The 14,671-nt window shown below is 43.6% G+C and overlaps 1 protein-coding gene across 2 annotated transcripts in view; it reads right to left on the bottom strand.

The window, feature by feature from the left end:
* NDP (norrin cystine knot growth factor NDP) overlaps positions 1-8,838 on the bottom strand; it is a 37,440-nt gene extending 28,602 nt beyond the window's left edge. The window contains exon 1 of one of the 2 annotated variants that reach the window (XM_053936261.1): positions 8,768-8,838. The gene's annotated coding sequence lies outside the window, so the exon portion shown is untranslated. The remainder of the gene's footprint in view (positions 1-8,767) is intronic. The other variant, XM_053936259.1, reaches the window with a different exon arrangement.
* Positions 8,839-14,671: the final 5,833 nt, after the last annotated feature.

Here is a 14,671-nt window from a genome sequence, read left to right as displayed (position 1 = left end):
CCCCATCTCCACAAGGGTGGCTGGAGCCTGGCACCCCCAGCCCAGGGTGAGGTTTAAAGCACACTGCTGTGAGAATCAGTGCTCCAGGGAGAAGTTCAGCCCTGGAGACACTCCACATCCATCCACAGGAAGAAATGTTGCTTTCTTGCAAATAAGGAAAACTAAGTCATTATGTGAAGTTAAGAGGGCAAGTTTCCCTCTCTGCCCAGAGGGAATGGCTTCTAGGAGACAGCTGACAGCACATACAACACCTGGCACACCCAGGAGTGCTCTGGTATTGAGAGTCCAGAGGAGAGACATGAAGATGGTTAGAGGGGTGGAACTCCTCTTACAGGAGAAAAGGCTGAGAGAATTGGGATTGTTCAACCTGGAGAAGAGAAGGCACCAAGACAACCTTATTGCAGCCTTTCAGTGCTTGAGAAGAGATTGAAACTGGAAAGGAACTTTCAAAAGGCATATAGGGATAGGACAAGGGGTGATGGCTTTAAGCTAAAAGAGGGTAGGCTCAGATTATATATTAGGAGGCAATTCTTTGCTGTGAGGGTGGTGAGTAGATTATATTGCCAAAAAAAGTTGTGGGTGCTTAATCCCCTCCTCAATTGTACCTCCCCTTGGCTGCACTGAGACTCTGGGTAGCTGCAGCTTCTGTAAGCCTTGGTTTTGGTCACAATCTTCTACCAGCCTGGAACATCTCTTTGGAATAACTGCAGTGATGCTTTGGAACTGGATGGACTCATCCAGTTAAGCTCACCCCTTCCATTTGAAAAGGCCAGGCTGTATCCCTTGCTTGCAAAACTGGAATTCACTATCATGAATTTCATCAGTGAGTCTCCTAAATTCACACCAGCACTAAGTTTCCCCTTCCAGCCATACAGTGATAGTACCTATTTTGGTATTTTCAATACTTATTGGTCTAATAAATCCAATTAATGGGATGGTGCAATTGCATTGTTTCAGTGCTTAAAACTGTAGGATGCTGATTTCTCGTGGTAATTTTGGGAAGGAATCATGGCTGTGCTCTGAGCTTCCTAAAACCCTCTGGAGACTGGGACTATGGTACCTGCATGTACCTCCAGATTACTGTACTGTTGTTGAACACAGAAAAAGGATGATCAGTCTGCAGGAATTGTTGCTTTTTTTTTTTTTTTTTTCATTTTCAATGTTCTCACTTAAAAAATGAGAGGGCTTCAAAACTGGTTGTTGAAAGAGAGATACACTTATACCCAACAAGACCAATCATTTTAATGCCACAGAGCAGACCATGGTACGATGAAGGCTCTGGGAGTTGTGCACACAGTCAGTGCACTTTGGTCCCTGCTAGCACAGCTGCAGTTCCTGTGTGCCTGAGCTGCCTGTCCTCAGATCTGCCACCTGTAAATAGCCATGAAAACTTGCCTTTCTGGTTCTTCTGAAGTGGGAGGAGTTAAGGCTGTAGGGCCCCACTGGAAGTAAATCAAGCCCATACAACTATGTGGAGCACAAGGAACTGTAGTGCAGGCAAGACACCAGCATCTCTGGAACTGTGTCTTCTGAAGTTGCTTACAGGTAGGAGAAATCCCTGTCCTCCTTTCTTCATCCAAATCTCTCTCCTGTCATTACTGGGGGTGAATTGCAGCTTCCTGATCCAGACTGCAGCTTCCACAGCAGTGAAAAGCCATAGTACCAAACCCCTCAGAAAGTGCTGAGAGCAGAAGGGCTTTGCCATCACGGCAGGGCAGCACAAACACCAACCCTGGTGCTGCATCCTGCAAAGGCTTCAAACCATGAGGCTGCCCCCAGGAACTGCCCTCCCTCTGAGCTTGGCTGCTCCTCACCAGCAGCATCCACTGCTGGTCAGTGTGCAGCAGGATTCTGGCTGGATGGACATCTGCCTGGTGCAGCACAGCCACACTTAGGGCTCTGTGATTGATGCAGTAAGATGTGTTGTATCGTGGCACAATCGTCTACTGAGTTAAGAGAATCAAATAGAGAAGTCCAAACGAAATGTTTTTGCTTCTTCAGAGCAGAAATTCTCAAAATAATTAAAATCAAGCCTTCTGATACAGAAATGCAATATCATGGTTTGATGACTTTGTTTTTCTAAGGATTTGGGTTGTGATTTTTTCCAAGGTTATTACAGTTTCACAGAACATTTCATTTGCATTTATGCTGTATTTTCCTGTAGAAAATGATGTCATTAGAAAAAAAATTTATCTCTTCTGGAGTTCTGCAATAGTAAAATTGCAATTCAGATTGTCTGTAGTTGTAAATCAAGCACACTTATTTTAATGGCCTGCTCTGCAGAGCTGGAGAGGCCAGCTCTACCCATGCAGTTTGTAATGAATTGATGAACATCCCTGCTCCCCACAGGAGTCTCAGACTGCTCATAACACTCAAGCATTGATGTCTCTATATGAGCAGTTTCTTTAATTACCATTGCCAATTCTGATTTTCCAGGTAAAGGCAGCCACCTTGCTCAAACGTTGGAATCATTTATCACCTGTCACGAAGGAAAGAGTCTCTTGGCATCCCCCTGTGCAGTAAGATATGCTTTGATCTCAAAGCATTCTATCTACGGTGTACTAAGACAAAGCACCACCTGCTATGAAGCTTGACAGACTATATAAAATATAATTTATGTACATTACCATCTTGTCTGACATAAAAGAATCACATAAGAGAACAAGATGCAAAAAAAAAAAATGTTGTAACTGTAGTCACAGGCGCAAATATCTTTAATTTATGACAGACTTAATAAAATAGGTTTTCTCCCAAATACACGACTCTTTCCAGGAGCTGTGCAGTGACTTCATTTATATGGTCTTAAATGAAAAGAATGCCTGTAGTCAATACAGTGCTACCAAATGAAAAATAAAAAGATCCAGAAGATCTGATAAACGTGTCTGGTCAGTCTCATGTGTACAAAGGACCAGAAATCTAAAGATAAGGGCTAAACCCACGAGTCAACATGTAATTAATTTTCAGATCTTCAGGTGGTAGAACTCCATTAGCAGCAGCACCCCAGTAGCCTCCCAGATGCACAGGGATGAGCAGGAACATTGTCAGGAAAGATGAGTTCCAGTTCCCAGTAATGGACATCACCACATCCAGGTCCCTCAGATGATCCAGAGGTGCCATCCAACTCCCAAAGGGAAACCAAAATCCTTCCATTCATTAGCAGATTCTAGGTGGGCAGGGGCCACCTTAAAAAATGGGCAGAGGAAAGGGAAGTGTTTGCTGGCAGAGGAATCTGGTGGGATGGGCTTGGGGGTTGCAGTGTCAGGGTGGGGCAGTCCCAGCAGCACTGTGCAGTCACTGCACTGGGAGGGTCCAGGCACATCCCCTCATGACATGCAAGGCATCAGGATCCTGCACTTCCATTCCTTTATAGACATGGCATGTTTGTAGGGCACTGTCTTTCAGGCAGACCAAAGAGGTACTACCACAATTAATGCAATGCTCACTTCTCATTTAGATTCAAGCCAGAAATTGGTAGCAAGGGTTACTCAACCCTGCAAAGTGGAGTTTTTTTCTTGTTTGCTTTCCAAATGAAAAATATTTTTCAGTTGTGTTTTTGATGGGGAAAACCAACACATCTATCACCCCTGGCACATTTTCTTATTCCCTCAGTAGTAAACATCTGTCTTAATGCAAGAACTTCAAAGAAAGCCAAAGTGATTTTTTCATGTTATGAATTTGCCCAGACACTAAACATGTTTAAATGTCATCTTCCGTTTTCTGTCATGTCCTTATAAATAAGATTATCCTGCAAATTTGTTTACAGGAAAAAAATTCCAAGCCCCATTTCTTGCTTTCTACTAAAGTTTGAAGTTTGTTCTTAAAAATTCTTGGAAGCAGAATAAAAATGGTTCAAATTGTCACTTGGTTGGAAAGAGAAGTGAAAGGGAAATACTAAGAGAAAACAAGGCTAAATAGTAGTCTTGCACTTACTGAGTCTCTAATTTTCGAGTGTCCAACCTACAACTGCTACTGCCAGCCAAGCCTGACGTTTTTACATTTTCTTTTGACATTTGAAGATTAAGTAAATCATGTTTATGTGCGATAGTACCAGCACACACTTGACTCCAGTCTCTCCCCACCTCTACAGGACCTGTCGCCAAAGGGATGCTATGGAAACAGCATCAGGTGGAGATGGCCAGGAACACACACCCATGCAGGAGACCACCACAACTAATTAATCTCCTGATTAAAGGGAGCATTGACAAAATCTCCAGCTCTTCCCTTCTGTGCTGAGCAGTTGCTATTGGTCTATGTTCATGTGCAAATCTACCTGATAGGCATGTACTTGTTATCTCTAGATTTGTGTTTATTTACCTCTTCAGTTTTTTAGCGAGGATACAATTCAGGATACCAGCTCTTGGCTGCTGTTTGTTTTATAAAGTAAACATGAAGCAATTGACTGTAAGTATTGAGTCTGCAGTGCTTTACTGAGGTCTGATTAGAAAACCATTAAAATCTCCTTAAAGGCACTCCACTTTCTAAAGGTTTCTCAAAGGTATCTGAGATTGCCTTGCAGAAGCAGAGTATTGAGCTTGCCTTTATTGTCATTTACTTCTGATCCTGCCTCACATGGCTGCAAGTTCATTCCATCAACTTTTGCTGATGGTGAGAACAGACTCGAGTTCTTTTTCCTGAGGATTCCCATTCTGTATGGAGAAGGAAAACAGTTGAGTGAGATATGGATGAAGAGAGGAGTGGGAGGGGGAAGGAAGGGAAGGAAGGGAAGGAAGGAAGGAAGGAAGGAAGGAAAGGAAGGAAGGGAAGGAGGGAGGGAGGACGGAAGGACGGACAGACAGATGGAAGGAAGTTGCGGAAGAAAGAAAGAAGAAAGAAAGAAAGAAAGAAGAAAGAAAGAAAGAAAGAAGAAAGAAAGAAAGAAAGAAAGAAAGAAGAAAGAAAGAAAGAAAGAAAGAAAGAAAGAAAGAAAGAAAGAAAGAAAGAAAGAAAGAAAGAAAGAAAGAAAGAAAGAAAGAAAGAAAGAAAGAAAGAAAGAAAGAAAAAGAAAAGAAAGAAAGAAAGAAAGAAAGAAAGAAAGAAAGAAAGAAGAAAGAAAGAAAGAAAGAAAGAAAGAAAGAAAGAAAGAAAGAAAGAAAGAAAGAAAGAAAGAAAGAAAGAAAGAAAGAAAGAAAGAAAGAAAGAAAGAAAGAAAGAAAGAAAGAAAGAAAGAAAGAAAGAAGAAAGAAAGAAAGAAAGAAAGAAAGAAAGAAGAAAGAAAGAAAGAAAGAAAGAAAGAAAGAAAGAAAGAAAGAAAGAAAGAAAGAAAGAAAGAAAAGAAAAGAAAGAAAAGAGAGGAATGCAAAGAAGAGAAATGCAAAGAAGAGAAATGCAGAAAAGAAAGTGCAAACTGTTTTATAACCTTGATTTAACACTCAGTCTGAGCCAGACCTGTTATACAGAATATGTTTCCTTGGGGGTTTATAATGCAACTACTACAGAGAAACCAGCATGATCTGACACAGCATGAAATATTCAGCAGCCTAGTAAAAATATGAATAGCTCATAATGACAGGAGAATCAAACTGTTGCTGTCTGGAATGTGAGATTGTAAAACGTGAGATGATAAAATATCATGATCCAGATTGAAAATCAATATATTTGTTAAAGTTGCCAGCAAAGGAACACGGACTATTGGAAATCAGCCAGTGCATTCCCTACAGTTGCTACCAGCAATCTTTGGATAAGGCGAGAAGTTGCAAGTTTAAACTAAAAATAAATTAAAGGGTTGTTATATCAATCCAAAGTATTCAAAAATAGAAAATTAAATGGGAAGCAAGTAGTGAAAATTCAGAGTGGAGGGCTGAACAAGGGCAACTGCAGCACTGATATCTCAAAAACAGCAGGTACATTACCCTTACATGGAGGGGTTTTCAGAAGGCATAAGGCAACGCCCTTGCAATTTAAAGGGATTTGCTGTTAGAAGCTCTTGGATTAGGAAATTTTGCATACACCAAGTGAAATATCAAAGAGATAACCAGCCAACCTGTCAGGTTAATCACTGGGGTTGGTGCAGGTAAGTAATAGCAGTGAAGTATCCCTGCTCAGGTAAGAACTTAAACAAATGTTTAGACTGTGCATATTGCTCAAGTGTTTATTTAAGCAATTTAATACACCCAGGCCACACTAATGAAATTCAGCTGCTATTCATCCCACCACACAAGGGTGTCCTCCATAGCATAGATATGAAAGCAAATAAGATAAAAGGAAAGGTGAAATAAGAAAAGAGGTGCTACTTATCTGTGCTATGCATTTTGTCTTTTTTTTTTTTAATGGAGCCATTTGTAACCAATCTTGAGCATGGTTTGTATTAAGTCTGGATCACAAATGACACCTACCATGCAGCTGTTTACATCTGGCTCACAGGTGTGTGACTGTGTTTGCCAGGGGCAGATGGATGCTTTAGAGGGACCTTTCAGTGCAGAGACAGAGAGGAGGAAAGGGTGAGGGTCTTTACTGTTCCCTACCTGGGTTCCCTCCCTATTACACCTCCTGTTATGATATACAAGTCAGTTTGCATGGAAAAACTGATTGGAAAAAGCTCCAGATTTTCCTCTAAAGTAGTGAAAAGTGTAGTAGTGAATACATGAAGGAGTACAGGACAAGCTGACTAGAAAAAACAATATTGTTTGGCAATCCAGGTAAAGCTTCCAGCAACAGGAACTCAGGGTAGAGCTGTGCTGGGATTGCAGCTGCACTGTACTTTGGCTGTGCTGGGATTGCAGAGTCCATTGTCCTGACTGTGTCCTGCCCCAGGGGACTGAAATGAGTCCATTAGATTAAGAATCTGTCAAGTGCTCCCAGACATCTGGCACTGTGGTTTATACCTACACCAAGGATTCCTCCACATGGGCATTAAAAACCCCTGTATGATGCAGAGCTCTGTGCTCCTGTTCCCCACAGGCTGAGGGGCCAGCCCTGGTTCTGAAAACCTATTCACCACCATCTGCTCAGAAACCATGTGCTGGGTCTGACAGAGGACAAACCCAGAGGCTGAGGGGAGACCTTAATGTGCTCTACAACTACCTGAAAGGAGGCATCAAGTTGCACTGGGGGAGGTTTTCATTAGATGTTATGAAAAAAATTCTCCACAGAAAGTGGAGAGTTGTCAGGCATTGGAACAGGCTGCCCAGGGAACGTGTTAGATCACTGGAAGTGTTCCAAACACATGTGGATGTGGCACTTGAGGATGTGGTTTAGTGGTGAATATGGTGGTGGTTCTAGGTTGACAGCTGGACTTAGGATCCTAGAGGTCTTTTTCCAACCTTTGTGATTCTATGGTTCTATGCAAACCTGACTGGAGTGCAGGACTTTTGCACGCTTGACAATGTGGGGCCTATGTAACACACGGGCTGCAAGGAGGATAAACCACCATGTCTTGCCTGTGTTCTCCCACCCATCATAGCCTGAGAAAGTAGAAGGATGCAGCAGGCAGGATGGGGTGAATGAGCAGGAACTCACCCCTTGCATTACCAGCCTGGCACTTTCAGAGCCAAGAGCATCAGGGCTTTGGCAGGAGAGTTTTGTTGGAGAGGAACAATGCCACAGACACGGGTGTAACAAAGAGATCTTTGTGAACACGACTGGCCTGCGGCACAGGATCAGGACTTCTTTTCAGGCTGGCTGCCTGGAATACTGAAGGAGGACAAACAGCTCCCCAAGTCAGAATAACATGACCGAAAATCCCAGTACATCCCCCGAGCTCCCTGCCTGTGCAACTCCTCAGCCGTGCAGCAACTTCTTCCTGGGTGGGAGGATTTGAATGGAAAAGAGGGGGAGATGTGGGGGCTCAGACAGTGGGCAGAGCAGGAGCTCTTTGCATGCATGCACACGTAGCTCTGGAGCCTGGCTGCTGGCAAAGCCTGCCTGGCTGCAGAGTTTGGGAAGCCCTGCAGCACACAAAGGTTGCACCGAGACAACAATCCTAAATTCAGTGCTTTTGCTCTCCTAAGCCAAAGAAAAAATCCCCCCCCCCCCCGCCCCAACTTCAGCAGATCAACTGCTTCCAGATTTTCTGATGAATTATCACAAGGAAGAGAAATCATCCTCAGCCCTTTCTCATCCTCAGCTGAGGATTGTTGGATTTTTCCCGTGGTCTGCGTAAAATGAAGTACCCCAAATTAGCACCAGTCATGCTGCCACAGCCAAGAACTGCCTGTGCAACTAAATCCTCAGTAAGAGTGATGCACCTTCTCTTAAGAATCTGCCAAATAAAATGTACCCACAGATTCACAACTCAAACACACCACCAAACTCACCTACTGCATCTCTGACTCCGCCAATTTTTTTTCTATAAATTTAGGCCATAGGAACCCAGTTTACCCCAAAAGATTCCGACTTCTTTATAAACCAACTTCACAGAAGATTTTTCTTTTTAAGTAACTATGTCACCAAGCCTATGTTTTAACCAACAATCAGAAATCACATGCTCACCAGCTGGATTGGAAGCCTGTATTTTATTTTTAGTTCCCATCGCAAATTCAGTCATCAACAGTGCCATCAAGCTGTCTCTGAGATATTCTTACACCTCTGTCAACTTCAGTGGCACTGTCACTGGTGAAGTGAGACCCTAAATCTTCCATGCACAAGCATGCCTGCAGATCAACACGGATATTGCCACTGAACTTGCAACCAAACATATCCAAAAGATACCACACTGCTGTGCCTTAAAGGAGGTTCTCAGGGACCACTGGTCACTTGGAGGAGAGCAATGATGGCACTTGCTTTGCTGGTGTAAGACTGGGCTTTGCCTTATCAGAAAAACTACCCTTACCTCTCAGTGATTCATTGTGTCTCCAGCATCCTCATGAGGGATGAGGGGCAGGCACTGATCTCTTCTCTCTGGTGACAGGACTTGAGGAAATGGCATGGATCTGAGTCAGGGGAGGTTAAGGTAGGATATCAGGAAAAAGTTTTTTACCCTGAGGGGGGTTGAGCACTGGAACAGGCTCCCCAGGGCAGTGGTCACAGTACAAGCCTGGCAGAGCTCAAGAAGTTTTTGGACAATGATCTCAGGGTACATGGTGTGACTCCTGGGTGTCCTGTGCTGGGCCAGGAGCCGGATTCAATGATTCTGATGGGTCTCTTCCAACTCAGCTTATTCTATGTGGAACCAGAAGCTTGGTTCAGTACAGAAATCCAAGCCAACTGACTGCCTCTATCCCTCAGATTTCACATACTAAACCCTAATGGGATCCAAATGGAAAATCATCAAGTAATTAAAACCAGCAATAGAATGCCATGTGTTCTGAAATAAATTTCCCCCAGCATGTAACTTTCTAACTTTTAAATAACTGCCACCCTCAACAAACTCATGAACAGAAGTAAAACAAACCAAACCTGCCCTCAAAAAAATGAACAGCAACAGCAGAAAATAAACAGTCTGTAAATTCATTTCTGCAGCCACTGCCACACTGCCCTCCAAGCAGCCCCACTGCTATCCAGGGAGCTTCACATGCTCCCCATGAAACCTGACACATAGCACACCTGTACGCTAAGGACTGATGGAAACCATGCAGTTGGACAATATCTCTGGAGTGAACTCTGCTGGACAACCGAAAAAGGACCAGAGCACCCAGTTACCATTTAGAGGATATTTTTCACTAACTGTTCCCACTGACGTCTCAAAGGACCATCCTGAAAAGTGGCTTCTGAGACAACTCCAAAAGGCAACACTGGAAAGCAAAATGCTCAAATCTACTAGAGCAGAAAACAGAAAGAAATTATGGAGTCAACAAAGGCCATGTACTTAAGACCTACTTTGATCTTCCTTCTGTCTGGCTGAATGAAGCTCGTTCCATGTGGGCTGCCTGCCAACACATTTTCCCCCTGCTTTTCTCTGAAGAAATGAACCTGTTATCAACTTCCTCTTGCTAAAACCTCATCTGGTCACAGACTGTAACAACCCTTTTTCTCTAAAGTTGGCTGGTCATCTGATGGCAGAACTGTGATGAACAAAGAGTTATTGTCTCTCACCTGTGTTTTGGCTTCCTGTTTGGAAGATGCTGCTACTGGTTTCTGAGTCATGAGGTGAGAGCTGTGTGTCCACCAATATAGCTGTCAGTTCTCTGGGGTTTGTTTTTGGTTTTTTTTTTGGTTTTTTGTTTTTTTTTTTTGTTTTTGTTTTTTTTTTGTTTTTTTCTTTTTTGGTTTTTTTTTTTTTTTTCAGCTGGTCTAATGAAAGATTTCAAAATGCTCTTGAGCCCTTCACCCCATGATGAGGTGTCCAGGGAATACTGCTGGGGAAAAACATGTCACACGAGTGCCACACACCTTCTTCCTTAGGCACAAGGAACAGAGTTCAGGTGATTCTTGTGCCCACTGGCCTGTGCTGAGGGAGAAATGAAAGGTACACTCAAATTGGGTAGAAGTTGATAGACATCTTAACAAAAAAATTCAGGATAGAAAGCAAATTGTGACTCTGAGAGCTGGGACAAACTCCCTGCTCTCATCCTTTGTACCATAGGGAACCTCACCCCTCCTCCAGGAGTTTGGCTGCACTGGCTGTGCCTTGTGGCACCCATGGCAGTGGTTGCTCTTCCCACCGTGCCCATTCCCATGCAGTGAGAGGCCAGCTGCAATCCTGAGGCTGTGTGGCTCTTTGGCGCAGTCTGTGCTGCAGAAACAGCTTCCCTGAAATGCACATGAGACCTGGTGCTCCAGTTACTTTCAGGAATGTGCCCTACCAAGGATTAAGCAAAATAAATATTATCTAGTTCCATATCTATTTTCATGTTTGCTTATGCATACCTGCCTCCAGCCATGTCCAATGCTTAGACCTTCCAACAGCTCCTAGTTATTAGAGAGCATCTCAGTTTTACAGGGTCAATTTTCACAAGAGCCTTTTCTCTAGAGGACACTTACCTGCTTCTATTCCCTCCCCTAAATCCACAGATATCATATACAGAATTACAGTTCCCTACAGAGGCACTGCAGATACTATCCCTGCATTACAAAAAAATTGTGCTAAAAACAAAACAAAACAAAACAAAACAAAACAAAAAAATCTGAAGAATACTAACAGTGTGCAAGACTTCTTTGGGTGTGCTAGTGAGCTAAGGGTGTCCAAATATTTTTTTCCTGGGGGACTTAGGTGAATTGTCCTCTTAGTTACTTAATTCGTACTTTTCTTGGAGCACTTTTTTTGGAGCATATTTTCTTCTCATTCATAAAGCACAGCTTCATTAACTACTGCTTTTCTTGCTCCATGTTCAAGCTACTGCTTCACAAAGTGCTCCAGATTTTCCATTAATTCTCACTGATGCTGCCAGTGGTATCTTCAAAGTGCTGCCCCATGGCTCTACCTGCCCAACAGTGCTGATTTTTAGTGGACAGTTTTCTTTCTCTTCCTGCACCCAAAATTTTCAGCTATGACAACTCCCGGTTTTCTGGAGATGAGAAAACTCCTGTTGGACTTAAGGGAAAAGACCAACTCTCACACTTGGAGAGATGAGGACCTGCAATGTCTCTCTTTGCCATCCCACTTTAGCAAGCTGGAAGGGAAGCACAGGGATTGTGGCTCCAAAACGAGGGGAGCAGTCAGCAAAAAAACACTGAGCAGGTGGTTTCACCCCCAGCAGGTTCCTCCTCACAGCCAAGAGTGATGGCACTTGAAGCTTTAAGCTTCGAGGGGACAACAGCATCCAGCAGAGCAAAGCAGAACTGAACTCTGTCCAACTTATGCTGAGTGAGAGAAAAACAACTGCCCTCAGTGGTCTGAGTCCTTTGATGTGCACAGCTAGTTTTGGTTAACCAGGACCTCCACACTCTCTTGTTTTATGCCAACAGAGAGTTTGGCCCATGAACTTCACATTATCACAAATATCACAGGCAGCTCTTAAAAATGGGTGTAGATTGTGTGCCTTGGGCATTTCTGTGGAGGCCTCAGAGACAGCTCCTCTGCAGCCATGGAAAGCTTCAGGGTGGCTGTATTGTATAAGCAAGTGGATAAATTTGCACATCAGCATATGTAGCTACGGGAAAACTCCCCAGATGGGTTTTGCAGACAAGGCAGTCAAGAGCACATGGGGCTGAACGTTGTAGGTGATGCTGAATGGAATTGTTGGCTATTGCTTCCTGTGGAAAAAGGAGACAGAAAGAGAAATTACCTCAATTCCAGGCTGGAGTAGCACCTGCTACTGCCAGATAACTTATGCAAAAAAAACCCTAGAATTTTGAACTTTTGAGTATTTATTAGCTTTGTGCCAGGATCCAGATGAGTGCTGTGTGTGGAGCCCTGCATTTGTGAAAGCTAATGAGTGTACAAGAGCATTTGTTGGCCCCATCACTGAGCCAGGGATTTTGCCAGCAGCCCAAGCAGTGTTCTCTTTACCCATTCTGCATGAAATTCAGCTTTGTGGGGAACACCTCAAGGGTCTTTGTGACGAGCCCTCGGGGTGAGAGCAGAGTGTTTGTTCCCCTTTCCTTCCACGCCCTCATTTCTGGGTGATCCCTGTAAGACCAGTGCACAGGAGGGGACAAAACCCTTCCTTGTGAAAAATCGGGCATGAATAGAGGATTTGTACCTGCCAGGAGGACTGCAAGGAAGGAAAAAAAAAAGAAAAGGAAAAAAGAAAAATGTCATCCAGTGTAACTCTGGAGCTGTCACCACAGCAGCAGTGAGTCCCCAGAGCTGTGAGAACCTCGCTGCAGTCCCGCCAGGCAGGGCAGTGCCAGGCCAGGCTGGGCTCACTCACCACTCCTGGGCCATGCCCTCTGCAAAGAAAGGAACCCCTTTTCTGACAAACAAGCTGTGGGCAGGGTGCCAGCTGCCTGTTTCTGAAGGCGGAAAGACTGCTCCTTGGAGAAAGGCTGGACACAGGCACTGGAAAATTTAACTCTTCCAGGGTTGGTTGGTTTTGCAGAATGTCACAGGAGCAGCTGGTGTGCCCAGGGTACCAAAACTCACCAGTGACAAATCCTGTCTAGCACAAGCTGATGAAGATCACTTTTACAGGTGTTGGGCATCAAAAGCCCTTAGCAGCACCTCCAGAGCAGACAGACATCTATTTAATAATTTGCAGCATGGTGCCAATTCAAAGGCATGACAGCAATTGTACTATCCCCAGACATTTAGACACTTACTGTATTTCACATAGCGGCGTTGCAGTCTCCATAACTCTATGCAGCTGTGTGCCTCATACTGCTCAACAGGGCTGCTCAGCATTCCTCATTCGAAAAAATATACATCCTCTTGCAAAAAAGAAGTCAAGGACAGCTTGTGTAGTGCTGCCAGTTTGCTTTTCCTCTGCAGCCAAATGCAGCTGATCTTCAGTGCTGTTTCCCCTGCACCCCCACCCCCAGTTTATTTGTTTGTCAGATGTGTAAGGGCATGCTTTGATTTTTTTACTTTTTTTATCCATCCACAGACCACCCATCTGCTGCCCCACAGACCAGCACAACATGTTGTATTCCACAGACTGAAAAGCACTTTCCTTTCCCTTCCAGAGCCTTGGCATTACAAAATGTTGAGCTAAACTACAGCTTTATGTTAAGAAAGAGCAACTATAAAATCCTTAGAAACAGTCTTGCAGGACACCTCTGACCTATTATAAAGGTAGCAGCTAAAATACAGAGGGGCTAAAGAATATTGCCTACTTCAGAGAGAATGCAAAAGAAGGTTCTTCTCAAATTACACACATTTTGTAGTAACTTGTATGAGCTGGAGGGGACTGAAGCAGTCTCAGAAGATTCCACTGTGATTTACTATGGGTTTGGAAGGAAATGCATAAGTTAAAATGTTACTGGTGTTTGTCAGGTCCTGCTATGGGACATGAGCATCACACAGTTGCTACAGCTATGAAGAAGTAACTTGGATAAGAGTTGCTTGATCCCATGTCACATCCTACAATTGATCTGGTCCCTTCAGGCTTGCCCTGGTTCCTGACCTTTGCCTCTGCTGTTCCCTGATGCCCTCACAGCATCTTTTCACACTACAGAAAGGCTGCTGAGGGGCAGCCCATGCATTATGGATGATACATGCCTTCCTGCACTGTGCCTGAGTGCCTCGGCACTCGCTGCTCAGGAAAGCTCACGACATGACCCCTTGCCCTTCTGTGACTACCCAATAAAGCACTTATCCTTCACATGAAATTATAAACTCATGTGGTTCCAAAAATAGACAGTGTCATCTGGTTTGGAGTTCTGAAGCTTAAATCATTGGGTTAAAGACCAGGGAAAGCCTGCTCTTCTCCATTAATATGAATAAATAATTTCCAGGATGAAAGCCTACACAGAGCATTTTGGCCTAGAAATGCCCACATCCCACTTTTCTTTTAAATGCAGGTGATTCTGGTTTGAGTGGTACCAGTGCAGCAAATTGTGGAATAATTAAATACTAATGTGTTGTTTCATCCCCTTTTTTATATGGCTCAGAGAACAAAATTTCAAATTACTATAGCAACAGGCTGAAACAATCCTCTGGAACTTGTCGATATTTATCCCATGATCTAATAGGAGTTTGTTGACTGTGCTACTCTGCAAAGCAAGGGCATTAAGTCAAAGCTTTATTCTTTTACCATATGGTCCCCAGGAAAGAAATTTTCTCTTACACTTTGTTCTCTGCACTACACTGAAGTGCACCAACAATAAGATTCATAAAGAAAGCCATTAGTTACCTGTGATTAAATCCCATGGCCCAGGTATGGATTTAAAATTTATGGAAATAAAATTATAAACA

Source organism: Vidua chalybeata, chromosome 2 (genome assembly GCF_026979565.1).
Source record: "Vidua chalybeata isolate OUT-0048 chromosome 2, bVidCha1 merged haplotype, whole genome shotgun sequence".
Taxonomy (NCBI): Eukaryota; Metazoa; Chordata; class Aves; order Passeriformes; family Viduidae; genus Vidua; species Vidua chalybeata.
This window is presented reverse-complemented; position numbering and strand designations above follow the sequence as displayed.